Source organism: Arachis ipaensis, chromosome B6 (genome assembly GCF_059453495.1).
Source record: "Arachis ipaensis isolate K30076 ecotype BB chromosome B6, ASM5945349v1, whole genome shotgun sequence".
In the NCBI taxonomy this organism is placed as follows: Eukaryota; Viridiplantae; Streptophyta; class Magnoliopsida; order Fabales; family Fabaceae; genus Arachis; species Arachis ipaensis.
Genome location: NC_142441.1, coordinates 66,606,743 through 66,616,697, shown reverse-complemented (window position 1 = coordinate 66,616,697; position 9,955 = coordinate 66,606,743). Strand labels below are relative to the sequence as shown.

The 9,955-nt window shown below is 45.0% G+C and overlaps 31 non-coding genes across 31 annotated transcripts; all 31 read right to left on the bottom strand.

Annotated features, from left to right (window-relative positions):
- Positions 1–113: 113 nt before the first annotated feature.
- Positions 114–232, bottom strand: LOC148559671 (5S ribosomal RNA). The gene has a single exon (XR_015891245.1). It is a non-coding gene; the product is annotated as a 5S ribosomal RNA (ribosomal RNA).
- Positions 233–440: 208 nt separating this feature from the next.
- On the bottom strand, positions 441–559 carry LOC148559670 (5S ribosomal RNA). Its single transcript, XR_015891244.1, has one exon. It is a non-coding gene; the product is annotated as a 5S ribosomal RNA (ribosomal RNA).
- Positions 560–769: 210 nt separating this feature from the next.
- Positions 770–888, bottom strand: LOC148559669 (5S ribosomal RNA). Its single transcript, XR_015890245.1, has one exon. It is a non-coding gene; the product is annotated as a 5S ribosomal RNA (ribosomal RNA).
- Positions 889–1,082: 194 nt separating this feature from the next.
- Positions 1,083–1,201, bottom strand: LOC148559668 (5S ribosomal RNA). The gene has a single exon (XR_015888089.1). It is a non-coding gene; the product is annotated as a 5S ribosomal RNA (ribosomal RNA).
- Positions 1,202–1,383: 182 nt separating this feature from the next.
- LOC148559667 (5S ribosomal RNA) lies at positions 1,384–1,502 on the bottom strand. Its single transcript, XR_015889358.1, has one exon. It is a non-coding gene; the product is annotated as a 5S ribosomal RNA (ribosomal RNA).
- A 193-nt stretch (positions 1,503–1,695) lies between these two features.
- On the bottom strand, positions 1,696–1,814 carry LOC148559666 (5S ribosomal RNA). Its single transcript, XR_015888078.1, has one exon. It is a non-coding gene; the product is annotated as a 5S ribosomal RNA (ribosomal RNA).
- A 192-nt stretch (positions 1,815–2,006) lies between these two features.
- On the bottom strand, positions 2,007–2,125 carry LOC148559665 (5S ribosomal RNA). The gene has a single exon (XR_015890987.1). It is a non-coding gene; the product is annotated as a 5S ribosomal RNA (ribosomal RNA).
- Positions 2,126–2,316: 191 nt separating this feature from the next.
- LOC148559664 (5S ribosomal RNA) lies at positions 2,317–2,435 on the bottom strand. Its single transcript, XR_015891044.1, has one exon. It is a non-coding gene; the product is annotated as a 5S ribosomal RNA (ribosomal RNA).
- A 189-nt stretch (positions 2,436–2,624) lies between these two features.
- On the bottom strand, positions 2,625–2,743 carry LOC148559663 (5S ribosomal RNA). The gene has a single exon (XR_015889828.1). It is a non-coding gene; the product is annotated as a 5S ribosomal RNA (ribosomal RNA).
- A 211-nt stretch (positions 2,744–2,954) lies between these two features.
- On the bottom strand, positions 2,955–3,073 carry LOC148559662 (5S ribosomal RNA). The gene has a single exon (XR_015888823.1). It is a non-coding gene; the product is annotated as a 5S ribosomal RNA (ribosomal RNA).
- Positions 3,074–3,278: 205 nt separating this feature from the next.
- LOC148559661 (5S ribosomal RNA) lies at positions 3,279–3,397 on the bottom strand. The gene has a single exon (XR_015889627.1). It is a non-coding gene; the product is annotated as a 5S ribosomal RNA (ribosomal RNA).
- A 209-nt stretch (positions 3,398–3,606) lies between these two features.
- On the bottom strand, positions 3,607–3,725 carry LOC148559660 (5S ribosomal RNA). The gene has a single exon (XR_015891243.1). It is a non-coding gene; the product is annotated as a 5S ribosomal RNA (ribosomal RNA).
- A 207-nt stretch (positions 3,726–3,932) lies between these two features.
- Positions 3,933–4,051, bottom strand: LOC148559659 (5S ribosomal RNA). Its single transcript, XR_015890244.1, has one exon. It is a non-coding gene; the product is annotated as a 5S ribosomal RNA (ribosomal RNA).
- A 194-nt stretch (positions 4,052–4,245) lies between these two features.
- LOC148559658 (5S ribosomal RNA) lies at positions 4,246–4,364 on the bottom strand. The gene has a single exon (XR_015888067.1). It is a non-coding gene; the product is annotated as a 5S ribosomal RNA (ribosomal RNA).
- Positions 4,365–4,546: 182 nt separating this feature from the next.
- LOC148559657 (5S ribosomal RNA) lies at positions 4,547–4,665 on the bottom strand. Its single transcript, XR_015890521.1, has one exon. It is a non-coding gene; the product is annotated as a 5S ribosomal RNA (ribosomal RNA).
- Positions 4,666–4,856: 191 nt separating this feature from the next.
- LOC148559656 (5S ribosomal RNA) lies at positions 4,857–4,975 on the bottom strand. The gene has a single exon (XR_015888056.1). It is a non-coding gene; the product is annotated as a 5S ribosomal RNA (ribosomal RNA).
- A 191-nt stretch (positions 4,976–5,166) lies between these two features.
- LOC148559655 (5S ribosomal RNA) lies at positions 5,167–5,285 on the bottom strand. Its single transcript, XR_015890219.1, has one exon. It is a non-coding gene; the product is annotated as a 5S ribosomal RNA (ribosomal RNA).
- A 193-nt stretch (positions 5,286–5,478) lies between these two features.
- LOC148559654 (5S ribosomal RNA) lies at positions 5,479–5,597 on the bottom strand. The gene has a single exon (XR_015891344.1). It is a non-coding gene; the product is annotated as a 5S ribosomal RNA (ribosomal RNA).
- Positions 5,598–5,786: 189 nt separating this feature from the next.
- LOC148559653 (5S ribosomal RNA) lies at positions 5,787–5,905 on the bottom strand. The gene has a single exon (XR_015889827.1). It is a non-coding gene; the product is annotated as a 5S ribosomal RNA (ribosomal RNA).
- A 220-nt stretch (positions 5,906–6,125) lies between these two features.
- On the bottom strand, positions 6,126–6,244 carry LOC148559652 (5S ribosomal RNA). Its single transcript, XR_015888822.1, has one exon. It is a non-coding gene; the product is annotated as a 5S ribosomal RNA (ribosomal RNA).
- A 208-nt stretch (positions 6,245–6,452) lies between these two features.
- On the bottom strand, positions 6,453–6,571 carry LOC148559651 (5S ribosomal RNA). The gene has a single exon (XR_015889626.1). It is a non-coding gene; the product is annotated as a 5S ribosomal RNA (ribosomal RNA).
- Positions 6,572–6,789: 218 nt separating this feature from the next.
- Positions 6,790–6,908, bottom strand: LOC148559650 (5S ribosomal RNA). Its single transcript, XR_015891241.1, has one exon. It is a non-coding gene; the product is annotated as a 5S ribosomal RNA (ribosomal RNA).
- Positions 6,909–7,129: 221 nt separating this feature from the next.
- On the bottom strand, positions 7,130–7,248 carry LOC148559649 (5S ribosomal RNA). The gene has a single exon (XR_015891460.1). It is a non-coding gene; the product is annotated as a 5S ribosomal RNA (ribosomal RNA).
- A 193-nt stretch (positions 7,249–7,441) lies between these two features.
- Positions 7,442–7,560, bottom strand: LOC148559648 (5S ribosomal RNA). The gene has a single exon (XR_015891592.1). It is a non-coding gene; the product is annotated as a 5S ribosomal RNA (ribosomal RNA).
- Positions 7,561–7,750: 190 nt separating this feature from the next.
- LOC148559647 (5S ribosomal RNA) lies at positions 7,751–7,869 on the bottom strand. The gene has a single exon (XR_015889826.1). It is a non-coding gene; the product is annotated as a 5S ribosomal RNA (ribosomal RNA).
- Positions 7,870–8,067: 198 nt separating this feature from the next.
- LOC148559646 (5S ribosomal RNA) lies at positions 8,068–8,186 on the bottom strand. The gene has a single exon (XR_015888767.1). It is a non-coding gene; the product is annotated as a 5S ribosomal RNA (ribosomal RNA).
- A 213-nt stretch (positions 8,187–8,399) lies between these two features.
- Positions 8,400–8,518, bottom strand: LOC148559645 (5S ribosomal RNA). The gene has a single exon (XR_015890517.1). It is a non-coding gene; the product is annotated as a 5S ribosomal RNA (ribosomal RNA).
- Positions 8,519–8,730: 212 nt separating this feature from the next.
- On the bottom strand, positions 8,731–8,849 carry LOC148559644 (5S ribosomal RNA). Its single transcript, XR_015891240.1, has one exon. It is a non-coding gene; the product is annotated as a 5S ribosomal RNA (ribosomal RNA).
- A 224-nt stretch (positions 8,850–9,073) lies between these two features.
- LOC148559643 (5S ribosomal RNA) lies at positions 9,074–9,192 on the bottom strand. The gene has a single exon (XR_015891588.1). It is a non-coding gene; the product is annotated as a 5S ribosomal RNA (ribosomal RNA).
- A 193-nt stretch (positions 9,193–9,385) lies between these two features.
- On the bottom strand, positions 9,386–9,504 carry LOC148559642 (5S ribosomal RNA). The gene has a single exon (XR_015891591.1). It is a non-coding gene; the product is annotated as a 5S ribosomal RNA (ribosomal RNA).
- A 189-nt stretch (positions 9,505–9,693) lies between these two features.
- LOC148559641 (5S ribosomal RNA) lies at positions 9,694–9,812 on the bottom strand. The gene has a single exon (XR_015889825.1). It is a non-coding gene; the product is annotated as a 5S ribosomal RNA (ribosomal RNA).
- Positions 9,813–9,955: the final 143 nt, after the last annotated feature.

Genomic DNA, 9,955 nt, shown 5'->3' with positions numbered 1-9,955 from the left:
GGGAGCTTGCCTAAAATCAGGTCATTGAGACTCGCTTTAACTAAACTGTGCAAGATAGCGCCGTTTAAAGAACGAGGGTAAGCACGACGTAAAAAAAAAAAAAAAAAAAAAAAGAGGTGCAACACGAGGACTTCCCAGGAGGTCACCCATCCTAGTACTACTCTCGCCCAAGCATGCTTAACTGCGGAGTTCTGATGGGATCTGGTGAATTAGTGCTGGTATGATCGCACCTATTAAAATATGCGCACATAATTATCATATGCATGTCTCGCGACGTAGGGTAAGTCGAGTTGCAAATCCCTGCGGGGCCCGTGGGAGCTTGCCTAAAATCAGGTCATTGAGTATCGCTTTAACAAAACTGTGCAAGATAGCGCCGTTTAAAGAACGAGGGTAAGCACGACGTAAAAAAAAAAAAAAAAAAAAAAAAAAAAAAAAAAAAAGAGGTGCAACACGAGGACTTCCCAGGAGGTCACCCATCCTAGTACTACTCTCGCCCAAGCATGCTTAACTGCGGAGTTCTGATGGGATCTGGTGAATTAGTGCTGGTATGATCGCACCTATTAAAATATGCGCACATAATTATCATATGCATGTCTCGCGACGTAGGGTAAGTCGAGTTGCAAATCCCTGCGGGGCCCGTGGGAGCTTGCCTAAAATCAGGTCATTGAGTATCGCTTTAACAAAACTGTGCAAGATAGCGCCGTTTAAAGAACGAGGGTAAGCACGACGTAAAAAAAAAAAAAAAAAAAAAAAAAAAAAAAAAAAAAAAGAGGTGCAACACGAGGACTTCCCAGGAGGTCACCCATCCTAGTACTACTCTCGCCCAAGCACGCTTAACTGCGGAGTTCTGATGGGATCCGGTGCATTAGTGCTGTTATGATCGCACCTATTAAAATATGCGCACATAATTATCATATGCATGTCTCGCGACGTAGGGTAAGTCGAGTTGCAAATCCCTGCGGGGCCCGTGGGAGCTTGCCTAAAATCAGGTCATTGAGACTCGCTTTAACTAAACTGTGCAAGATAGCGCCGTTTAAAGAACGAGGGTAAGCACGACGTAAAAAAAAAAAAAAAAAAAAAAAGAGGTGCAACACGAGGACTTCCCAGGAGGTCACCCATCCTAGTACTACTCTCGCCCAAGCACGCTTAACTGCGGAGTTCTGATGGGATCCGGTGCATTAGTGCTGGTATGATCGCACCTATTAAAATATGCGCACATAATTATCATATGCATGTCTCGCGACGTAGGGTAAGTCGAGTTGCAAATCCCTGCGGGGCCCGTGGGAGCTTGCCTAAAATCAGGTCATTGAGACTCGCTTTAACTAAACTGTGCAAGATAGCGCCGTTTAAAGAACGAGGGTAAGCACGACGTAAAAAAAAAAAGAGGTGCAACACGAGGACTTCCCAGGAGGTCACCCATCCTAGTACTACTCTCGCCCAAGCACGCTTAACTGCGGAGTTCTGATGGGATCCGGTGCATTAGTGCTAGTATGATCGCACCTATTATAATATGCGCACATAATTATCATATGCATGTCTTGCGACGTAGGGTAAGTCGAGCTGCGAATCCCTGCGGGCCCGTGCGAGCTTGCCTAAAATAAGGTCATTGAGACTCGCTTTAGCTAAACTATTCAAGATAGCGCCGTTTAAAGAACGAGGGCAAGCACGACGTAAAAAAAAAAAAAAAAAAAAAAAGAGGTGCAACACGAGGACTTCCCAGGAGGTCACCCATCCTAGTACTACTCTCGCCCAAGCACGCTTAACTGCGGAGTTCTGATGGGATCCGGTGCATTAGTGCTGGTATGATCGCACCTATTATAATATGCGCACATAATTATCATATGCATGTCTTGCGACGTAGGGTAAGTCGAGCTGCGAATCCCTGCGGGGCCCGTGCGAGCTTGCCTAAAATGAGGTCATTGAGACTCGCTTTAGCTAAACTATTCAAGATAGCGCCGTTTAAAGAACGAGGGTAAGCACGACGTAAAAAAAAAAAAAAAAAAAAAGAGGTGCAACAAGAGGACTTCCTAGGAGGTCACCCATCCTAGTACTACTCTCGCCCAAGCACGCTTAACTGCGGAGTTCTGATGGGATCCGGTGCATTAGTGCTGGTATGATCGCACCTATTAAAATATGCGCACATAATTATCATATGCATGTCTCGCGACGTAGGGTAAGTCGAGTTGCAAATCCCTGCGGGGCCCGTGGGAGCTTGCCTAAAATCAGGTCATTGAGACTCGCTTTAACTAAACTGTGCAAGATAGCGCCGTTTAAAGAACGAGGGTAAGCACGACGTAAAAAAAAAAAAAAAAAAAAGAGGTGCAACACGAGGACTTCCCAGGAAGTCACCCATCCTAGTACTACTCTCGCCCAAGCACGCTTAACTGCGGAGTTCTGATGGGATCCGTTGCATTAGTGCTGGTATGATCACACCTATTATAATATGCGCACATAATTATCATATGCATGTCTTGCGACGTAGGGTAAGTCGAGCTGCGAATCCCTGCGGGCCCGTGCGAGCTTGCCTAAAATAAGGTCATTGAGACTCGCTTTAGCTAAACTATTCAAGATAGCACCGTTTAAAGAACGAGGGCAAGCACGACGTAAAAAAAAAAAAAAAAAAAGAGGTGCAACACGAGGACTTCCCAGGAGGTCACCCATCCTAGTACTACTCTCGCCCAAGCACGCTTAACTGCGGAGTTCTGATGGGATCCGGTTCATTAGTGCTGGTATGATCGCACCTATTAAAATATGCGCACATAATTATCATATGCATGTCTTGCGACGTAGGGTAAGTCGAGCTGCGAATCCCTGCGGGGCCCGTGCGAGCTTGCCTAAAATGAGGTCATTGAGACTCGCTTTAGCTAAACTATTCAAGATAGCGCCGTTTAAAGAACGAGGGTAAGCACGACGTAAAAAAAAAAAAAAAAAAAAAAAAAAAAAAAAAAAAAAAAGAGGTGCAACACGAGGACTTCCCAGGAGGTCACCCATCCTAGTACTACTCTCGCCCAAGCACGCTTAACTGCGGAGTTCTGATGGGATCCGGTGCATTAGTGCTGGTATGATCACACCTATTATAATATGCGCACATAATTATCATATGCATGTCTTGCGACGTAGGGTAAGTCGAGCTGCGAATCCCTGCGGGGCCCGTGCGAGCTTGCCTAAAATGAGGTCATTGAGACTCGCTTTAGCTAAACTATTCAAGATAGCGCCGTTTAAAGAACGAGGGTAAGAACGACGTAAAAAAAAAAAAAAAAAAAAAAAAAAAAAAAAAAGAGGTGCAACACGAGGACTTCCCAGGAGGTCACCCATCCTAGTACTACTCTCGCCCAAGCACGTTTAACTGCGGAGTTCTGATGGGATCCGGTGAATTAGTGCTGGTATGATCGCACCTATTAAAATATGCGCACATAATTAACATATGCATGTCTCGCGACGTAGGGTAAGTCGAGTTGCAAATCCTTGCGGGGCCCGTGGGAGCTTGCCTAGAATCAGGTCATTGAGACTCGCTTTAACAAAACTGTGCAAGATAGCGCCGTTTAAAGAACGAGGGTAAGCACGACGTAAAAAAAAAAAAAAAAAAAAAAAAAAAAAAAAAAAAAAGAGGTGCAACACGAGGACTTCCCAGGAGGTCACCCATCCTAGTACTACTCTCGCCCAAGCATGCTTAACTGCGGAGTTCTGATGGGATCTGGTGAATTAGTGCTGGTATGATCGCACCTATTAAAATATGCGCACATAATTATCATATGCATGTCTCGCGACGTAGGGTAAGTCGAGTTGCAAATCCCTGCGGGGCCCGTGGGAGCTTGCCTAAAATCAGGTCATTGAGTATCGCTTTAACAAAACTGTGCAAGATAGCGCCGTTTAAAGAACGAGGGTAAGCACGACGTAAAAAAAAAAAAAAAAAAAAAAAAAAAAAAAAAAAAGAGGTGCAACACGAGGACTTCCCAGGAGGTCACCCATCCTAGTACTACTCTCGCCCAAGCACGCTTAACTGCGGAGTTCTGATGGGATCCGGTGCATTAGTGCTGTTATGATCGCACCTATTAAAATATGCGCACATAATTATCATATGCATGTCTCGCGACGTAGGGTAAGTCGAGTTGCAAATCCCTGCGGGGCCCGTGGGAGCTTGCCTAAAATCAGGTCATTGAGACTCGCTTTAACTAAACTGTGCAAGATAGCGCCGTTTAAAGAACGAGGGTAAGCACGACGTAAAAAAAAAAAAAAAAAAAAAAAGAGGTGCAACACGAGGACTTCCCAGGAGGTCACCCATCCTAGTACTACTCTCGCCCAAGCACGCTTAACTGCGGAGTTCTGATGGGATCCGGTGCATTAGTGCTGGTATGATCGCACCTATTAAAATATGCGCACATAATTATCATATGCATGTCTCGCGACGTAGGGTAAGTCGAGTTGCAAATCCCTGCGGGGCCCGTGGGAGCTTGCCTAAAATCAGGTCATTGAGACTCGCTTTAACTAAACTGTGCAAGATAGCGCCGTTTAAAGAACGAGGGTAAGCACGACGTAAAAAAAAAAAGAGGTGCAACACGAGGACTTTCCAGGAGGTCACCCATCCTAGTACTACTCTCGCCCAAGCACGCTTAACTGCGGAGTTCTGATGGGATCCGGTGTATTAGTGCTAGTATGATCGCACCTATTATAATATGCGCACATAATTATCATATGCATGTCTTGCGACGTAGGGTAAGTCGAGCTGCGAATCCCTGCGGGCCCGTGCGAGCTTGCCTAAAATAAGGTCATTGAGACTCGCTTTAGCTAAACTATTCAAGATAGCGCCGTTTAAAGAACGAGGGCAAGCACGACGTAAAAAAAAAAAAAAAAAAAAAGAGGTGCAACACGAGGACTTCCCAGGAGGTCACCCATCCTAGTACTACTCTCGCCCAAGCACGCTTAACTGCGGAGTTCTGATGGGATCCGGTGCATTAGTGCTGGTATGATCGCACCTATTATAATATGCGCACATAATTATCATATGCATGTCTTGCGACGTAGGGTAAGTCGAGCTGCGAATCCCTGCGGGGCCCGTGCGAGCTTGCCTAAAATGAGGTCATTGAGACTCGCTTTAGCTAAACTATTCAAGATAGCGCCGTTTAAAGAACGAGGGTAAGCACGACGTAAAAAAAAAAAAAAAAAAAAGAGGTGCAACAAGAGGACTTCCCAGGAGGTCACCCATCCTAGTACTACTCTCGCCCAAGCACGCTTAACTGCGGAGTTCTGATGGGATCCGGTGCATTAGTGCTGGTATGATCGCACCTATTAAAATATGCGCACATAATTATCATATGCATGTCTCGCGACGTAGGGTAAGTCGAGTTGCAAATCCCTGCGGGGCCCGTGGGAGCTTGCCTAAAATCAGGTCATTGAGACTCGCTTTAACTAAACTGTGCAAGATAGCGCCGTTTAAAGAACGAGGGTAAGCACGACGTAAAAAAAAAAAAAAAAAAAAAAGAGGTGCAACACGAGGACTTCCCAGGAAGTCACCCATCCTAGTACTACTCTCGCCCAAGCACGCTTAACTGCGGAGTTCTGATGGGATCCGTTGCATTAGTGCTGGTATAATCACACCTATTATAATATGCGCACATAATTATCATATGCATGTCTTGCGACGTAGGGTAAGTCGAGCTGCGAATCCCTGCGGGCCCGTGCGAGCTTGCCTAAAATAAGGTCATTGAGACTCGCTTTAGCTAAACTATTCAAGATAGCACCGTTTAAAGAACGAGGGCAAGCACGACGTAAAAAAAAAAAAAAAAAAAGAGGTGCAACACGAGGACTTCCCAGGAGGTCACCCATCCTAGTACTACTCTCGCCCAAGCACGCTTAACTGCGGAGTTCTGATGGGATCCGGTTCATTAGTGCTGGTATGATCGCACCTATTAAAATATGCGCACATAATTATCATATGCATGTCTTGCGACGTAGGGTAAGTCGAGCTGCGAATCCCTGCGGGGCCCGTGCGAGCTTGCCTAAAATGAGGTCATTGAGACTCGCTTTAGCTAAACTATTCAAGATAGCGCCGTTTAAAGAACGAGGGTAAGCACGACGTAAAAAAAAAAAAAAAAAAAAAAAAAAAAAAAAAAAAAAAAAAAAAAAAAGAGGTGCAACACGAGGACTTCCCAGGAGGTCACCCATCCTAGTACTACTCTCGCCCAAGCACGCTTAACTGCGGAGTTCTGATGGGATCCGGTGCATTAGTGCTGGTATGATCACACCTATTATAATATGCGCACATAATTATCATATGCATGTCTTGCGACGTAGGGTAAGTCGAGCTGCGAATCCCTGCGGGGCCCGTGCGAGCTTGCCTAAAATGAGGTCATTGAGACTCGCTTTAGCTAAACTATTCAAGATAGCGCCGTTTAAAGAACGAGGGTAAGAACGACGTAAAAAAAAAAAAAAAAAAAAAAAAAAAAAAAAAAAAAGAGGTGCAACACGAGGACTTCCCAGGAGGTCACCCATCCTAGTACTACTCTCGCCCAAGCACGTTTAACTGCGGAGTTCTGATGGGATCCGGTGAATTAGTGCTGGTATGATCGCACCTATTAAAATATGCGCACATAATTAACATATGCATGTCTCGCGACGTAGGGTAAGTCGAGTTGCAAATCCTTGCGGGGCCCGTGGGAGCTTGCCTAGAATCAGGTCATTGAGACTCGCTTTAACAAAACTGTGCAAGATAGCGCCGTTTAAAGAACGAGGGTAAGCACGACGTAAAAAAAAAAAAAAAAAAAAAAAAAAAAAAAAAAAAAAAAAAAAAAAGAGGTGCAACACGAGGACTTCCCAGGAGGTCACCCATCCTAGTACTACTCTCGCCCAAGCATGCTTAACTGCGGAGTTCTGATGGGATCTGGTGAATTAGTGCTGGTATGATCGCACCTATTAAAATATGCGCACATAATTATCATATGCATGTCTCGCGACGTAGGGTAAGTCGAGTTGCAAATCCCTGCGGGGCCCGTGGGAGCTTGCCTAAAATCAGGTCATTGAGTATCGCTTTAACAAAACTGTGCAAGATAGCGCCGTTTAAAGAACGAGGGTAAGCACGACGTAAAAAAAAAAAAAAAAAAAAAAAAAAAAAAAAAAAAAAAAAAAAAAAAAAGAGGTGCAACACGAGGACTTCCCAGGAGGTCACCCATCCTAGTACTACTCTCGCCCAAGCACGCTTAACTGCGGAGTTCTGATGGGATTCGGTGCATTAGTGCTGTTATGATCGCACCTATTAAAATATGCGCACATGATTATCATATGCATGTCTCGCGACGTAGGGTAAGTCGAGTTGCAAATCCCTGCTGGGCCCGTGGGAGCTTGCCTAAAATCAGGTCATTGAGACTCGCTTTAACTAAACTGTGCAAGATAGCGCCGTTTAAAGAACGAGGGTAAGCACGACGTAAAAAAAAAAAAAAAAAAAAAAGAGGTGCAACCCGAGGACTTCCCAGGAAGTCACCCATCCTAGTACTACTCTCGCCCAAGCACGCTTAACTGCGGAGTTCTGATGGGATCCGTTGCATTAGTGCTGGTATGATCACACCTATTATAATATGCGCACATAATTATCATATGCATGTTTTGCGACGTAGGGTAAGTCGAGCTGCGAATCCCTGCGGGCCCGTGCGAGCTTGCCTAAAATAAGGTCATTGAGACTCGCTTTAGCTAAACTATTCAAGATAGCACCGTTTAAAGAACGAGGGCAAGCACGACGTAAAAAAAAAAAAAAAAAAAAGAGGTGCAACACGAGGACTTCCCAGGAGGTCACCCATCCTAGTACTACTCTCGCCCAAGCACGCTTAACTGCGGAGTTCTGATGGGATCCGGTTCATTAGTGCTGGTATGATCGCACCTATTAAAATATGCGCACATAATTATCATATGCATGTCTTGCGACGTAGGGTAAGTCGAGCTGCGAATCCCTGCGGGGCCCGTGCGAGCTTGCCTAAAATGAGGTCATTGAGACTCGCTTTAGCTAAACTATTCAAGATAGCGCCGTTTAAAGAACGAGGGTAAGCACGACGTAAAAAAAAAAAAAAAAAAAAAAAAAAAGAGGTGCAACACGAGGATTTCCCAGGAGGTCACCCATCCTAGTACTACTCTCGCCCAAGCACGCTTAACTGCGGAGTTCTGATGGGATCCGGTGCATTAGTGCTGGTATGATCACACCTATTATAATATGCGCACATAATTATCATATGCATATCTTGCGACGTAGGGTAAGTCGAGCTGCGAATCCCTGCGGGGCCCGTGCGAGCTTGCCTAAAATGAGGTCATTGAGACTCGCTTTAGCTAAACTATTCAAGATAGCGCCGTTTAAAGAACGAGGGTAAGAACGACGTAAAAAAAAAAAAAAAAAAAAAAAAAAAAAAAAAAAAAAAAAAGAGGTGCAACACGAGGACTTCCCAGGAGGTCACCCATCCTAGTACTACTCTCGCCCAAGCACGTTTAACTGCGGAGTTCTGATGGGATCCGGTGAATTAGTGCTGGTATGATCGCACTTATTAAAATATGCGCACATAATTAACATATGCATGTCTCGCGACGTAGGGTAAGTCGAGTTGCAAATCCTTGCGGGGCCCGTGGGAGCTTGCCTAGAATCAGGTCATTGAGACTCGCTTTAACAAAACTGTGCAAGATAGCGCCGTTTAAAGAACGAGGGTAAGCACGACGTAAAAAAAAAAAAAAAAAAAAAAAAAAAAAAAAAAAAAAAAAGAGGTGCAACACGAGGACTTCCCAGGAGGTCACCCATCCTAGTACTACTCTCGCCCAAGCATGCTTAACTGCGGAGTTCTGATGGGATCTGGTGAATTAGTGCTGGTATGATCGCACCTATTAAAATATGCGCACATAATTATCATATGCATGTCTCGCGACGTAGGGTAAGTCGAGTTGCAAATCCCTGCGGGGCCCGTGGGAGCTTGCCTAAAATCAGGTCATTGAGTATCGCTTTAACAAAACTGTGCAAGATAGCGCCGTTTAAAGAACGAGGGTAAGCACGACGTAAAAAAAAAAAAAAAAAAAAAAAAAAAAAAAAAAAAAAAAAAAAAAAAAAAAAGAGGTGCAACACGAGGACTTCCCAGAAGGTCACCCATCCTAGTACTACTCTCGCCCAAGCACGCTTAACTGCGGAGTTCTGATGGGATTCGGTGCATTAGTGCTGTTATGATCGCACCTATTAAAATATGCGCACATAATTATCATATGCATGTCTCGCGACGTAGGGTAAGTCGAGTTGCAAATCCCTGCGGGGCCCGTGGGAGCTTGCCTAAAATCAGGTCATTGAGACTCGCTTTAACTAAACTGTGCAAGATAGCGCCGTTTAAAGAACGAGGGTAAGCACGACGTAAAAAAAAAAAAAAAAAAAAAAGAGGTGCAACCCGAGGACTTCCCAGGAAGTCACCCATCCTAGTACTACTCTCGCCCAAGCACGCTTAACTGCGGAGTTCTGATGGGATCCGTTGCATTAGTGCTGGTATGATCACACCTATTATAATATGCGCACATAATTATCATATGCATGTTTTGCGACGTAGGGTAAGTCGAGCTGCGAATCCCTGCGGGCCCGTGCGAGCTTGCCTAAAATAAGGTCATTGAGACTCGCTTTAGCTAAACTATTCAAGATAGCACCGTTTAAAGAACGAGGGCAAGCACGACGTAAAAAAAAAAAAAAAAAAAGAGGTGCAACACGAGGACTTCCCAGGAGGTCACCCATCCTAGTACTACTCTCGCCCAAGCACGCTTAACTGCGGAGTTCTGATGGGATCCGGTTCATTAGTGCTGGTATGATCGCACCTATTAAAATATGCGCACATAATTATCATATGCATGTCTTGCGACGTAGGGTAAGTCGAGCTGCGAATCCCTGCGGGGCCCGTGCGAGCTTGCCTAAAATGAGGTCATTGAGACTCGCTTTAGCTAAACTATTCAAGATAGCGCC